A 13,440-nucleotide genomic window follows, 5' to 3' on the forward strand; every position below is an offset into this window, starting at 1 on the left:
GAAGTACAAGTTTATAGCCAGGCGTGGTGGCGGGCACCTGTAGTCCCAGCTACTCAGGAGGCTGAGGCAGGAGAATGGCTTAAACCCTGGAGGCCGAGCTTGCAGGGAGCCAAGATCGCACCACTGAACTCCAGGCTGGGCGACAGAGCGAGACTGTGTCTCAAAAAAAAAAAAAAAAAAAAAAAAGAATTACAAATTTATACAATGATGTTTAAATAAAGCTTGACTTTTTGAAACTTCATGCCTTCTTTAACTCCTTAGTGTTTGATGGTGTTTTTGAGGCTATCCTGAAAATCTCTGATAGTTATGTCTTTTTGTTGTGGTTGTTTGTGTGATTGAATTACCATCAAATCAACTGTTATTGGAAACCTTTCAGGTATGGCTTTTAGAAAACCTTGACCTACTTTTGCCAGTTTTGACTCTCCGGTTTATTGTGGAAAGAGGAATCATGTACGTTCATTTCTTCAGCAGATCAATCACGTTTTGACATCAAGGATTTGGCATCAGCTGATATGTGTACAAGCTGATATACTGGTACTTTAGCTAATCTGGGTGCCAATACCAGAATGCCATAGACCAGGTCGCATATAAAATTTATTTCTCATAGTTCTGGAGATGGTAAAATCCAAGGTGAAATGGTCAGCAGATTCTGTGTCTGCTGAGAGGTGGCTTCCTGGTTCATAGACAGATACGTTTTTACTGTGTCCTCACATGACAGAAGGAATGAGGGAGCTCTTTGTGGTCCCTTTGATAGGAGCACTAATCTTATTCATGAGGTCCCTAAACGTATTTGTAAACAGCTTCATCTTGATCCCTCTTCTCTCTAGAGCCACAAAAACTTTTCCCCTTTTTTCTTCTTAGCAAAACTCCTTCAAATAGATTATATTTGTTACTCATGGTGTCAAATGTTTCTCCTCTTATTTTGTCTTCTGTGTATAGTGTTGCTAATGATTTACCAATGACTTCAAATTGCTAAATCCAATGACACTGTTTTGTCTCTCATATCCGTTGACCTATAAATAGTTTTTGTTAGGGCCAATTACTTTTTTCTCCTTTGACAAACCTGTGCTTCTAGGGCGAGGTCTTGCTCAATTTTCAGTGGCTTCTCTTGCTTCTCATGTATTCCTTACTTTTGAATATTAAGATGTTCCAGAACTCAGCCTTCTAGCTCTTCTTTGCTTTATGACTGTGAGTATGATAATGATCACCACATTTATTTATCTACTTATATATATCTAGACTGATATACCAAACTGTCAATATAACATGTCCCTTGTATATTTAATAAACATTTCAAACTTAACTATATAAAAACTGAGCTCCGGATATTTTTCTCAACATGTGCTCTTCTCACAGACTTCTTCATTGTGATACAGGTAACTTCATTTTTCCAGTTGCTCAGGTCAATGGCCTAGAGTCAATCTTGAAACCTCCTTCGTAACATGTTCACATTTGATACGTCAATAAATCTTGTTACTCTACATTTAAATTACATCTAGAATCTGAGCACTTTCCACTCCCAGACTGATACAAACTTGATCCAAGCTGCTACAGATTTTTGATTGTTTAATTGTTATAGCTTACTGATTGGACAACCTGCTTCTATTTTAGTCCTCCATGAGTCTACTCTTAAAGTTGCAACTGGATAAATACGTATAATTTTAATTCAGATATATTGTAGAATTCGGCATCCACCTAGAAGGCATAAACTGCATAGTAATTTAAATAAAAATAGTTTAATGTAAGTAATTATTTACTGTATCAGAAAGTTATAATAATGAAGAATTGGCAAATAAGAAGTACAAATAGGCCGGGCGCAGTGGCTCAAGCCTGTAATCCCAGCACTTTGGGAGGCCGAGACAGGGGATCACGAGGTCAGGAAATAGAGACCATCCTGGCTAACACGGTGAAACCCCGTCTCTACTAAAAAGTACAAAACAAGTAGCCCAGCGAGGTGGCAGGCGCCTGTAGTCCCAGCTACTCGGGAGGCTGAGGCAGGAGAATGGCGCAAACCCAGGAGGCGGAGCTTGCAGTGAGCCGAGATCGCGCCACTGCACTCCAGCCTGGGCGACAGAGTGAGACTCCGTCTCAAAAAAAAAAAAAAAAGAAGTACAAATAATTATGTATAGGAATAACAAATGTAAAGATCAGTCACTCTTCCTACGCCTGAGATAAAACACTCAGTGAAGACTGTGCCCCTCTCACCCCAGAACTGGGATCCAATTTATTGGAAAGGGCATGTCCATGTCTCACTAGATGATGGAGAATTGCTGAGACTGGAACGTTAAGTGAGGGTAGAAACAATGATAAAACAACAATATAATGTAAAATTCCTAAACAGTGCCACTGAAGATAGTAAGTGTGCAGATCTCTACTGTGATACCTTATTTCTTAGAAGGACAAGGTAATGTGGAAACAATTGCTAAGTAATGTTTCATGACACCAACTTGCAGTTGTTTGTTTAACTGTGTTAACTGAGTTGGCATTAATTTCTCTAAAATGATTTATTTTATGAAATTGCTCAACTGAGTAAATATATTGTTTATCAATGTCTTGTTTTGAAGATTGTCTAAATCTTTCCTGCTACCTTTGTTGGTTTTCATGAGTTTGTGATTTTCTTTTTTCCTGAAGAAAAATCAATAGGCAAAATGTGTTATTAGCAAAGATCTAAGCAAAAGACAAACCATACAAATAAATATGTGTGATTCAATAGAATATAAATATGTGTGTGTGTGTGTGTGTATGTATACATCTGTATATAGACACATATTTGTGTGAATATATAGGTTGGTACAAAAGTAATTGTGGTTTTGTCATTAAAAGTAATGGAACTATGCATATATAGAAATATAGAACTATGCATATATATACAAACTATGTATATGTGTATGTATAGAAATGTGTGTGTGTGTGTGTGTATATATATATATGGCCTGCTTTTATAATATTGGTAATTTTAATAATAGATAGCATAATAAAACCCAATAGTCTTACTTAAAATTTACAATTTAGCAGATTTACATGTTAGCTTTTACACTCAGTTTCTACCAACAAAAATGCTGTGTTCAAATGCATAATACAAATAAAACAAATGCACGTATTGTGACATTCAAATGTAGCAATAGATTCAAAGTAGCATGATGATATGATTTATTTATATTGGGCAAAAAGAAAGATGCTAGTTTCAAAGCTATTTGCAAACAATTGTTTATAATAAATAGTTCAATTTTAAGTGTCAAATTCACTTCTTAAATTGTGAAAAAGCTCATTTATAGAAAACTATGTATTACTGAAGTTTACAACTATGAAAATAAATGCCCGAAATCAAGTTTGTGTATTTTTCAGGTGAGGGTCAGCATAATATCTAATTCTTGAAATAAAAAGTCATAACTGCATATAATATATCTTTGTATATGTTAATATCTGTTTTAGATAAACGTTTTGTCAAATAGGATATATATATTCATATATATTTGTATAATGTAGATTTAAAACAATCTAAGGCTTTTAGAATGGGTAAGATTCTAAATGTTAGCAATGTTCTCAGCCTGTTGAAAACAAAAGCCTAAAATATAATTCAAAAATAGCTAATTTATAACATTTAATTGGTATCACAAACAAGAAGTGTTATTTCAAAATATGTCATAGATTGAAAATATTTTTTACACATTTGAAGATAAAATTTAAAGAAATAATGGGGAATGAAAGACATATTATAAAAACCTGCATATAGTGGATATTTATTCCCTCAATTTTATGCTAAACTATGACATTTTCTTCCAATTTTGTTTATAATTTCCTGTCGTTGCCCACAATTCTCACCTAATTGTGTTTTGATAGATTTAGACAATTCAATATCATCTTTCAAAGAAGTAAAGTTGATACAGTTCAAGTCTCAGATTTTCAATTTTCTAGCTCCGGCTTTCAGGATATCTTTTTCTTTCTGAAACTGATTTTGCTCAGCTCACAAAAAGAACATAGGTACTAATATATCCTTTGCAGAGCTTTATAAAGGTAATATAGGTAAAAGGAACTCTTTTACACTGTTGGTGGGATTGTAAACTGGTTCAACCATTGTGGAAAACAGTATGGCGATTCCTCAAGGATCTAGAACTAGAAATACCATTTGATCCAGCCATCCCATTACTAGGTATATACCCAAAGGATTATAAATCATGCTGCTATAAAGACACATGCACACGTATGTTTATTGTGGCAGTATTCACAATAGCAAAGACTTGGAATCAACCCAAATGTCCATCAGTGACAGACTGGATTAGGAAAATGTGGCACATATACACCATGGAATACTATGCAGCCATAAAAAAGGATGAGTTTGTGTCCTTTGTAAGGACATGGATGCAGCTGGAAACCATCATTCTCAGTAAACTATCGTAAGAACTGAAAACCAAACACTACATGTTCTCACTCATAGATGGGAAGTGAACAATGAGATCACTTGGACTCTGGAAGGGGAACATCATACACTGGGGCCTATTATGGTGAGGGGGGAGCGGGGAGGGATGGCATTGGGAGTTTAACCTGATGTAAATGATGAGTTGATGGGTGCTGACAAGTTGATGGGTGCAGCACACCAACATGGCACAAGTATACATATGTAACAAACCTGCACATTGTGCACATGTACCCTAGAACTTAAAGTATAATAAAAAAAAAATAAATAAAAAATAAAAGGTACTAATTTATCTAAAAAAATAAATAAATTCACTTGTTTCATGATAAGCAATTGTGCCTATTATTAATTTTAAAGTTAATTTCAATATGTAACATTTATACCTTTATGTAATACATTTTATTTTAAATATAAAATGCAAGTTTGCAATTATTCTTGCTCAGAAATCTAAACTAGTGAAAGTCATGTACTCAAAATGCATCATGTTACAAAAACATGAAAAAAGACTTGAATATTGAAACATTATGGTATATTTTCTCTTGGGTCATCGGTCAGTAAGCTAATTAATAAATTCAAATTATTACTTTAACAGTTACTGAAACCAGCCGCAAAGATAAACTATTCTGGTAACTATCAGGCAATACAATATCATAAGCTGTACCCAGGAGATGAACTGCATAAAAGTATGCAGTATGTGCATATTTTTTGTGATTTGTGAGAATACTTTTGTGAAATAAAATTTGTTTATATCTATATGAAGATAGTATTAACTAGGTAAAACAATAAAATTTAGACATATCATACTTTTATCTTTATAAACTCACAAACCAAACACATATAACAATCAAATAACTGATGCTTGTAGAATACTTAATATGAATCCAGTCCTGTTTTAAATTCCTTACCTACATAAACTCATATACATTTTACCACAGACCAATGAGTTAGGTGTATTAGCATGTGAATTTTGTAAACGAGAAAACTGAGTCAATGAGAGTCTTAAGCAAATGGCCCAAGCTCACATAGCAAGTAAGTAGCACACAGTGTCACACCAATGATGACCCTTACACCCACCACCATTACCTATATACCTGTAACACAAGCAAAATGCTAAGTCTTGAAAGGAGTCCCATAATAAAATTTCCTCCTCATTTGCCATCACTTCCACTTCTTCTTTTAAATTACTTTAATTCCTCAGGTTTTCAATTAAAGTAATGTCTAATGAGTTGACATTCAAACACTCTTATGTAACTCAATATTAAATGAAAAAGCAGATAGAATTACAATATTAAGTGGTACCTTTAATGAATATATCTAAAAAGCAGTTTCATAATTCTATTAAGTTTAGCAATTATCTCTGACAATACCCTTTATTCTCTATATGTTGTACTAGGGAGCAAAACCTGATAAACAGACAAATAAAATGAGGGTCTTATGGAAAACACTTCAGTACAACTTTGCAGTGAACCTGAAAAAATCTTTTAGACTTATCCTATTTCAATTTTCCCAACCACTACACCTCAAAGTCTTTTACAATTAATATATTATTCAATATAAATATTAGTTATAATTCTGCAGAGTGTGACCCCTGCTTCTCCCATCCTCCTTTCCCAAGGACAGTGGGAATTGCTATAGGACTGGTGGGTAGTTTACCATCCCTTCTACAGTCATAGAGTTGGCACTGACATCACAACTTCATAACCCCCACCACCGCCAGCTTCCCCTGCCTCTTATCCTAGATCCAGTCTTGTTCATTATGAGAATCCTGTGTTCCCACTTCAGGGACACCTGAATTTTTTCTTTATTATCTTCAACGAGGAAAGGCCCCATTAAAGGGTGAACTTGTAATAAATTGGAATTTCAAATAAACCTAATGTACTTGTGTTTATAAAGAAAAAAATATTAGTTATAATTTAAATTATATATCATTTTGTCTATCATATTTAAATTGGAGGCAACTTACTATAACATATGGAGTGTGATTTAAATACCAACTTAAAATATTGACTCTTGCCATTATTAGCTGTAAAACTGGATGAGTCACAAGCTTTATAAATCTCAATTTCCTAAGCTGTAAAATTCAGATAATAGTAGTTCAATGTCATAAGATTATTGAATATAATGTATAGGTAAGTGCTTTGTAACCTTTAAAATATGTAGATATTTATTATTATCTTATCGATATAATGTCTTGAATTCCATTCTGGGGATTACCTAACCAGTAAGAAAATCTCATAATGAAAGTTTTGTTATTTATGGAGTTACCTTGTTGAGTCACCTTCAATTTTTAGTTACAGATCTCTGTTATCTAGTGCATTGTACTGTATTATATGCTTTATATAGATTGTGTGCCTTTTATTGTAATCATAAAAAATAGGAGGACTATGTGCCAGAATGAAGTATTAATAACTGGTTTGCAACAAACTTTTCAAAAAATTGAATTTCTTTTTCTTTGAAAGTGATCCTCTCAAAAAAGTAATTCTGAAGAACTTTATTCTTTCATTTGGAAGGAGCTTGCAGGGATAGTTGTAAGAAACACACTCTATGCTGCCTAAATGTTGTAATTACTTAAATATTAACTTCTGAGTGAGAGTTAATATATAAAATCAATAGTCAATTTATCAAAAATAAGAATTTTGCATTTGTGTGTACGTAAAAGCAGGTTTTAACCATAAAGCTTCTCACAATATGTTTTTATTAACATGCTCACTACAGAGATACACATTAAATATCAACCATCAGCTACAAATATAAATTATCCAATTGCTTTGGAAGGCTTCAAGTAAATTGTAATTTTGTCATTCAATATTTCTCTTTAGATTGTAATAAATGTTAATAATAATAAGGCTTAAGTGGGAAAACAAGTATCAGGCAGAGCTCTTGTCCCTGGAGAAAATGATGGAGCATTCCTGTGCACTGGTGATAGAAATTTGATGTGTGGGGATGTTCATTTGACAAGTCTGAAGAAGAAACTATTGCTTCAATATTTATATCTCTATTTTTCCATGTCTAATTTAATGACTCATTTAACATGCTTATAATTCCTGAGATAATATTAGAAATGTGTTTCATAATTATGTCTCAGTTCTTACATGGTATTTAAATTCTAGGGCATTACATATTACTGATCTTCTGAGGTAATAACTTGAGACTTAACTCCTTATTGATTAAGATTAATGCTGAAGGTTTAGGTAGCTTATTAAAGTGAAATATTTTTTTCATTTGGTCAAAGTGTGAAGTTGTCAGTGAATGATCTCCGTGCTGTGTAAACAAAATGGTCACAAAAATACTAATAAACTCTAGAGACACAGAATTGCCTCTGAATTTAAGTCCTTTTCTAGAACACATTTTATTAGATAACAATACTTCACAATTCTCTTCAGATATCACTTATACTTTTTAAATCTAAAATACCTGAGCTAGCATTACCTACTTGACCCAGAAGCCCATCAAAAGACAGTCTTGGTTGTAATGATATCATCCTTATTTCATATTTGCCTTTGGAAGGCAAGAGTCAATTAAACTTCCTCATTGCTCTAAGAAGTATCAATTTGGCAGCAGTATTACTTATGCTTTAGAAAAATACAAGGAGATAGTATTCTTTGCCATCCAATATTGATACAATTTTAAAAATTATAAATGTGTTATTGATAAAATACTTTTATAAAATTACAGTTCTATATTCATGAATCTATGTTTAATCTTTCTTCAAAACATGAACTTCACACAATCCACTAGGGGCTATCTTAGAATTAAAAATGTTTACATTAGAAGGGCTGCTTTAAAATGGTCCTCTAAAACCAGGCTTTAATGGTATTCAAAAATAATGAGTTTACCTAAATTTACATTGAAAATTTTAGCAGAGCCTGCTTCCATATATTTACACATTTCTTTTTTATCAGAAGATAAAAATCTGAATTAATTAAGCTGTAATGAATGGCAAAGTATTATAGTACAGAAAGCCACAAAGCAGACACTGATTCCTTTGGGGGACAAGACTCAGAAAGGTATTTTCTTCAATTGGCCATGACATCTAATAATGGTCTCATAAAACATAGCCTGAAATGTTCTGTGTTTTTTGCAGGATTAAGGTCTTTTGGTTTACTATATTTATGGTCAAGCTTTCTCATAAATCATTCATATTTTGAGTTGTGTTATTTCTGTTAAGAAAGGTAAATTCTGAGTGTGAAAATAAGGAGAAAAAAGGCCAATAGTATCCAGGAATCTTCTCCTTTGTCGATTATTATACTTGCTATCTTTTTGTTCTTTCTTTGAATATGCATTACATTGCCACTTTGAAATCTCTTTATCTTTTCTATACAAGTTTAATGATGAAGTTATCCTATGTCAACTGAAATTTTCCTTTGGATTTCAATACTGAGAGCCATTTTGTATTTTTACAACTTATATCCTTAAAAAAAAGAAGCAGGTTTCTAGCTGCCACAGAGACAGTCTGAGGGCAAGATCAAGCTGGGCATTGCTAAGGAGAAGGCTGTGCAAAGACTTTAAGATATCTCTATTTGGGTATTTCAAATAGAATATCATTTTTACCCATACATATTTTTGTTTACAATGAGTTTCATAACTACTCATTCAGTCCTGTGTTATCTCTGAGAAAATGGTGCAAGATGATACCTCTTTCAGAACTGGAAAGCTGATGTGAGAGATTTCACATACCGGTGAGGGTTACTTTCCCATTGTATCAGTGTGGAAAGGACGTTCAGTGGAAGGGTGGGGAGTAGAAACTTCTTTGAAAACTTAATGTTTCACTTGAGTTACAGTCATGGTTTATAAGGACTTCCTATGTTTACAAAGAGATAGAGACATACATACATTATGAAGAACTGACTCAAAGAATTATGAAGACTGAGACACTCCCTGCTTTATTGTCTGAAAACTGAAGACCCATGAAAGCCATTGGTGTTATTCTGTCACATCTGAAGGCTTGAGAACTAGGGGAGCTGATGTTGTAAATCCTACCTAGTCTAAGAGCAGAAGAAGAGGAGATAAGATGTCTCCGTATATCAGTGAAGCAGGAAAAACAGAAAGTCAAATTTCTTCTTCCCCAACTTTTGTTCCATCCTGGCCCTTGAGGGATTGGAAGGTGTCCATCCACATTCGGAAAGGCAACCTGCTTCACTGAGTTCACTGATTCAAATGCTAATCTCATCCAGAAACACCCTCACAGGCGCACCAAAATGACCAGTCAAGTTGACACATAAAATTATCCATCACATGCCTTTAGTCTTGTGATTGAAAATTAGAACATTTAAATGGCTGGACTTTAAGTAGGTAGGTAAGCAGGTGGCTAGGATGTAGGTAATGGGGATAAAAGCAGAAATAAAGATTTACGTAGCCCACAGCCTACAAATATTCAATTGAAGAATTGTTCTGAGAGAAGAAAATGTTGCAACACGTATTTGTGGCTAAAATTAAAGGCTTGAAATAATGCCAAACCAAAGCATTTTTCCCTTAATTTGTATATTATCATTGCCATTTTGAATTTTAAAAATAAAGAGTGATGTGAGGCGAAAAAGCTGTAGGGGGCAAAACCCTTGTGCAGGGCTGGTCCATGGGTTTGTGACTTAAGCAGCCATGGTGCTCCCTTCTTAAGAGGGCTTTGCACTTGGCTTAATGCTCTGCTACCTCCATCTTGAAACTTTTTCATAATATTTGAACAAAAGTACACATTTTTCATTTTGCACTGGGCCTCTAAAACTATGTAGCTGATCCTCCACTTATGCTATGTTTATATAGTTGCATTTTCCTTGGAGCTTGGGATGACCTTGGTGAGACTGGAGGGGTCTCCATATGTAGCCTGAGATATGCCTCACTCTTATTACACAAGTATTTGTTCTTCTGCTTGAAAGTAAGTGTGTTTAACATATTATGACCATTTTCCATAATTTTAAGCAAGGTAATTTCTTGAGGCATCATGGTTTTTCCACATAAAGGAAATGAGAATTATTTTAAAAATAATTGTGCTTTATCTGAAGATTCTTCCTCTAAACATTGTTAGAAAATTATATGTGCTGGGTATTTTAAAAAAATGTGTCAACGCTTATAAATAACCGACTTGATTTAAAATTCATTCAAGAGCAATTAACCAGTTTAAATCATTAAGGGGAAACTTGTACACCAAACAATGATGAATTGAAATTATTTATGTATAATTCATACACTGGGAGAAAATTTTATATTTGGCTACTTAAACATCCAAATTTTATTAAATTAGGGAAAATTATCTAGATAATGGGGATCAACTCTGTGCATAATTTTAAATGTATATATAGTTTTTAAAAGGGTGCATGAGTCTTTATTGATTACAAAGTTAATTTATCTAATAGAAAATACATTTTTGAAATATATCTTAAGACATCTTGAGAGTCATCTTTGCTATATTATGAGACAAATATTTTCTTCTCTTTGCACATATTTAAAATATTAGACTACAAAATGCATATGAAAATGTACAAAATGTAAGTATACATACCAATAGATTTTTCAAAAAAAATGGACATACACAGAAAAAATAGTATTGCTAACCTAGAAAGTTCCCCTGTTGCTCCTTACAGTCATCAATAACTAAGAAAGGCTAACCTCTATCCTGACTTACAATAATGTCATCTGTCTGTCCATTTTGAAACTTATTTAATCCAAAGCATAGAGTGTACAGTATTTTGTGACTGGACTTCTTTGCTCAATATTATGCTTGTGGTATTTATCCACATTGCCGTAAATGGCAATGGTTCATCTTATTTTTATTGCTCAATAATATTTCACCTTATGATTCTAAACTTGGCTTTGCTTATCATAATGTAGATGAAACATTTGGTTTTTCCACTGGAATTAGTATTAATACTTTTGCTTGTATATACTTACTTTTCAAATTAATGAAAAAGATAATTTGAACTGCACTTTAAATAGAGACGATTGTCTTATGGAGACATTTATCATAAAAAGCTTATTTTTATGTAAGTTGAGTTTCTTTTAGGCTGTTTTCAAGACAAGAGCTATCAGAGTTACACAGTACTTTACCATTTATAAGAAGGCTGTCTAGATTTCTCCTTAGAACAATGTCTATTATTACTAGAATATGGATTTTGTGACTTTCCACAGTTGATGTGTTCACTAGAATAAGGCAGGTCAACATTTTTACTGTTTTCCAGCACCAGCACTTAATGCATTTAAATGCATTTTGATATATAGTATCAAGACAAACATTATCCTGATGTGAAACTCTGCTCCAAATATTTTTAAACTGTTTTATTTAAGCATAAATCCTTTCTTATATCAAGTAAGACATCCAGGGTTTTGACACAGTTCTTAGTGCTTTTACAATAATTACTATATTTATAGTTATTCAGAAAAATCAATATTTCATTGAGAATTTCAAACTGCGACTATCACATAATGAATTTAATAACATATGATATGTAACAATGACATTGTCTCAAGTATTTTATTTTACTAATTCTTTTATAAATAGATGAGCAGGGTAAGTAAATAGCATAATAGGAAAAATTCAATTCCTTCGTCATTATTTCTCAAATCAATATTTTATATTGTTCTTTTATTATATGCTAAAGGATATCTTAGTAGAAATAAATCATGACAATCTTCTCCAAGGTTTCCTGTATCCTACTTTAATTTGTCTTCTGATGGGAACTCTCATTTATTTATTGATTGATTAGCTTATTCATTTATTATTTTACATTTATTTACAAATAATTTCTGATGTCACACTCTGTGACAGTCTCCATTCTAGATGCTAGAAATGTAGAAATTCTCTTAAGGATTTATTAATTAATATAATTAATATTTATTGAAAATCTAAAATTAGATTAAATCAGCGATGGTTCACCTAGAGCACTAAGCAATTTATACAAAATCAGAGTTTCAGTGTAGGGATTTGACTTTACTCAATGGAACAGCCTGGTTAAAAGGGCTATGCCAGCCAGGCTATGCTTCTTTGTCTAGTTCTGAGCAGACTGTTGGGAGCAGAAATTGTATGTAAATTAGGGAAGCAAGAACAAACCAGAATTGGCTAGGCTGTTCTGAAAACTGTAAGGACAGTTGGAACTTATGATGGTTTTTCACCTCTTTCAATCCTCGAACTTCAGTGCTCCAGGTGTCCTGCAGGAGATGCTGAATTCTTACATGATGCTAGGCCCCAAAATCAGAGCATCTTAAGCTGAAGATCTGGTCAGTTATAGGAGTTGTAGATCCTGCTGCTCTCCTTTGAGCCAGCAGAAATGACACACAAATGATAATGACTTTCTGCTCTTCATTGACTTTCTGTGTGTAAAACGATGGCTGCAGCTTCACTAACCCTTCCAAATGAAGACCACAACATCTCTTGTAGTCTATATGAATCTAAAATTAGGTAAGAAAGGGGATTCTGGGCAATATGTTCCAGCTTCACTAGGTTGACGTAATTTACCTTGCCACACAATTATTTAGTTATGAGCTGTGGTTGTAATGATTAACAAGGAAGATATGGTGTCAGCCCTCATGCATTTTAATACTATTGGGCACCTTTCTCAGAGAAAGAGACATTTAAAAGCTCTTAAAGATGGAAATAGCACTGAAAGTGTGGTAAAGACCTATCTGGATTTTCCTTAATATCTTTGAGGATAGATTGCCTATAACTCACTGTTTCTCTAAGTATCAGCTCCTCAAACACTTTGGATAAATTCTAAAATTTTGCTGAAAAGATATATTTTTATATATTCTATTTCCCCACCTATAGGAATATAGTTTCTTTATTATGATGATGGTCATCTTTTAATTATTTTTAACTTCATACATTTTTTATTATTCTCATATTCTGGACTATACTTTCTGGTTTTATGCCATTGTTATAAATATTATTAACAAAATTATTATCTGTATTTTTATGGCAGTGTAGTTGGAAAGAAAGAAAAGGTAAATATCTTCTGTTAGACACAGATGTTAAATATTAAATATCTTAAATGTGTTTGTATTCTTTCTAAGTTTAATTTCCACCCATTAATAGGTTAATC

General features: G+C 33.1%; 1 long non-coding RNA gene across 1 annotated transcript in view; it reads left to right on the forward strand.

Annotated features, from left to right (window-relative positions):
• The window catches only part of LOC135967559 (uncharacterized), an 816,926-nt gene that overhangs the window by 39,458 nt on the left and 764,028 nt on the right, over positions 1–13,440 (forward strand). The gene's annotated exons all lie outside the window — the stretch shown is intronic.

Source organism: Macaca fascicularis, chromosome 15, assembly GCF_037993035.2.
Source record: "Macaca fascicularis isolate 582-1 chromosome 15, T2T-MFA8v1.1".
NCBI classification, from domain to species: domain Eukaryota; kingdom Metazoa; phylum Chordata; class Mammalia; order Primates; family Cercopithecidae; genus Macaca; species Macaca fascicularis.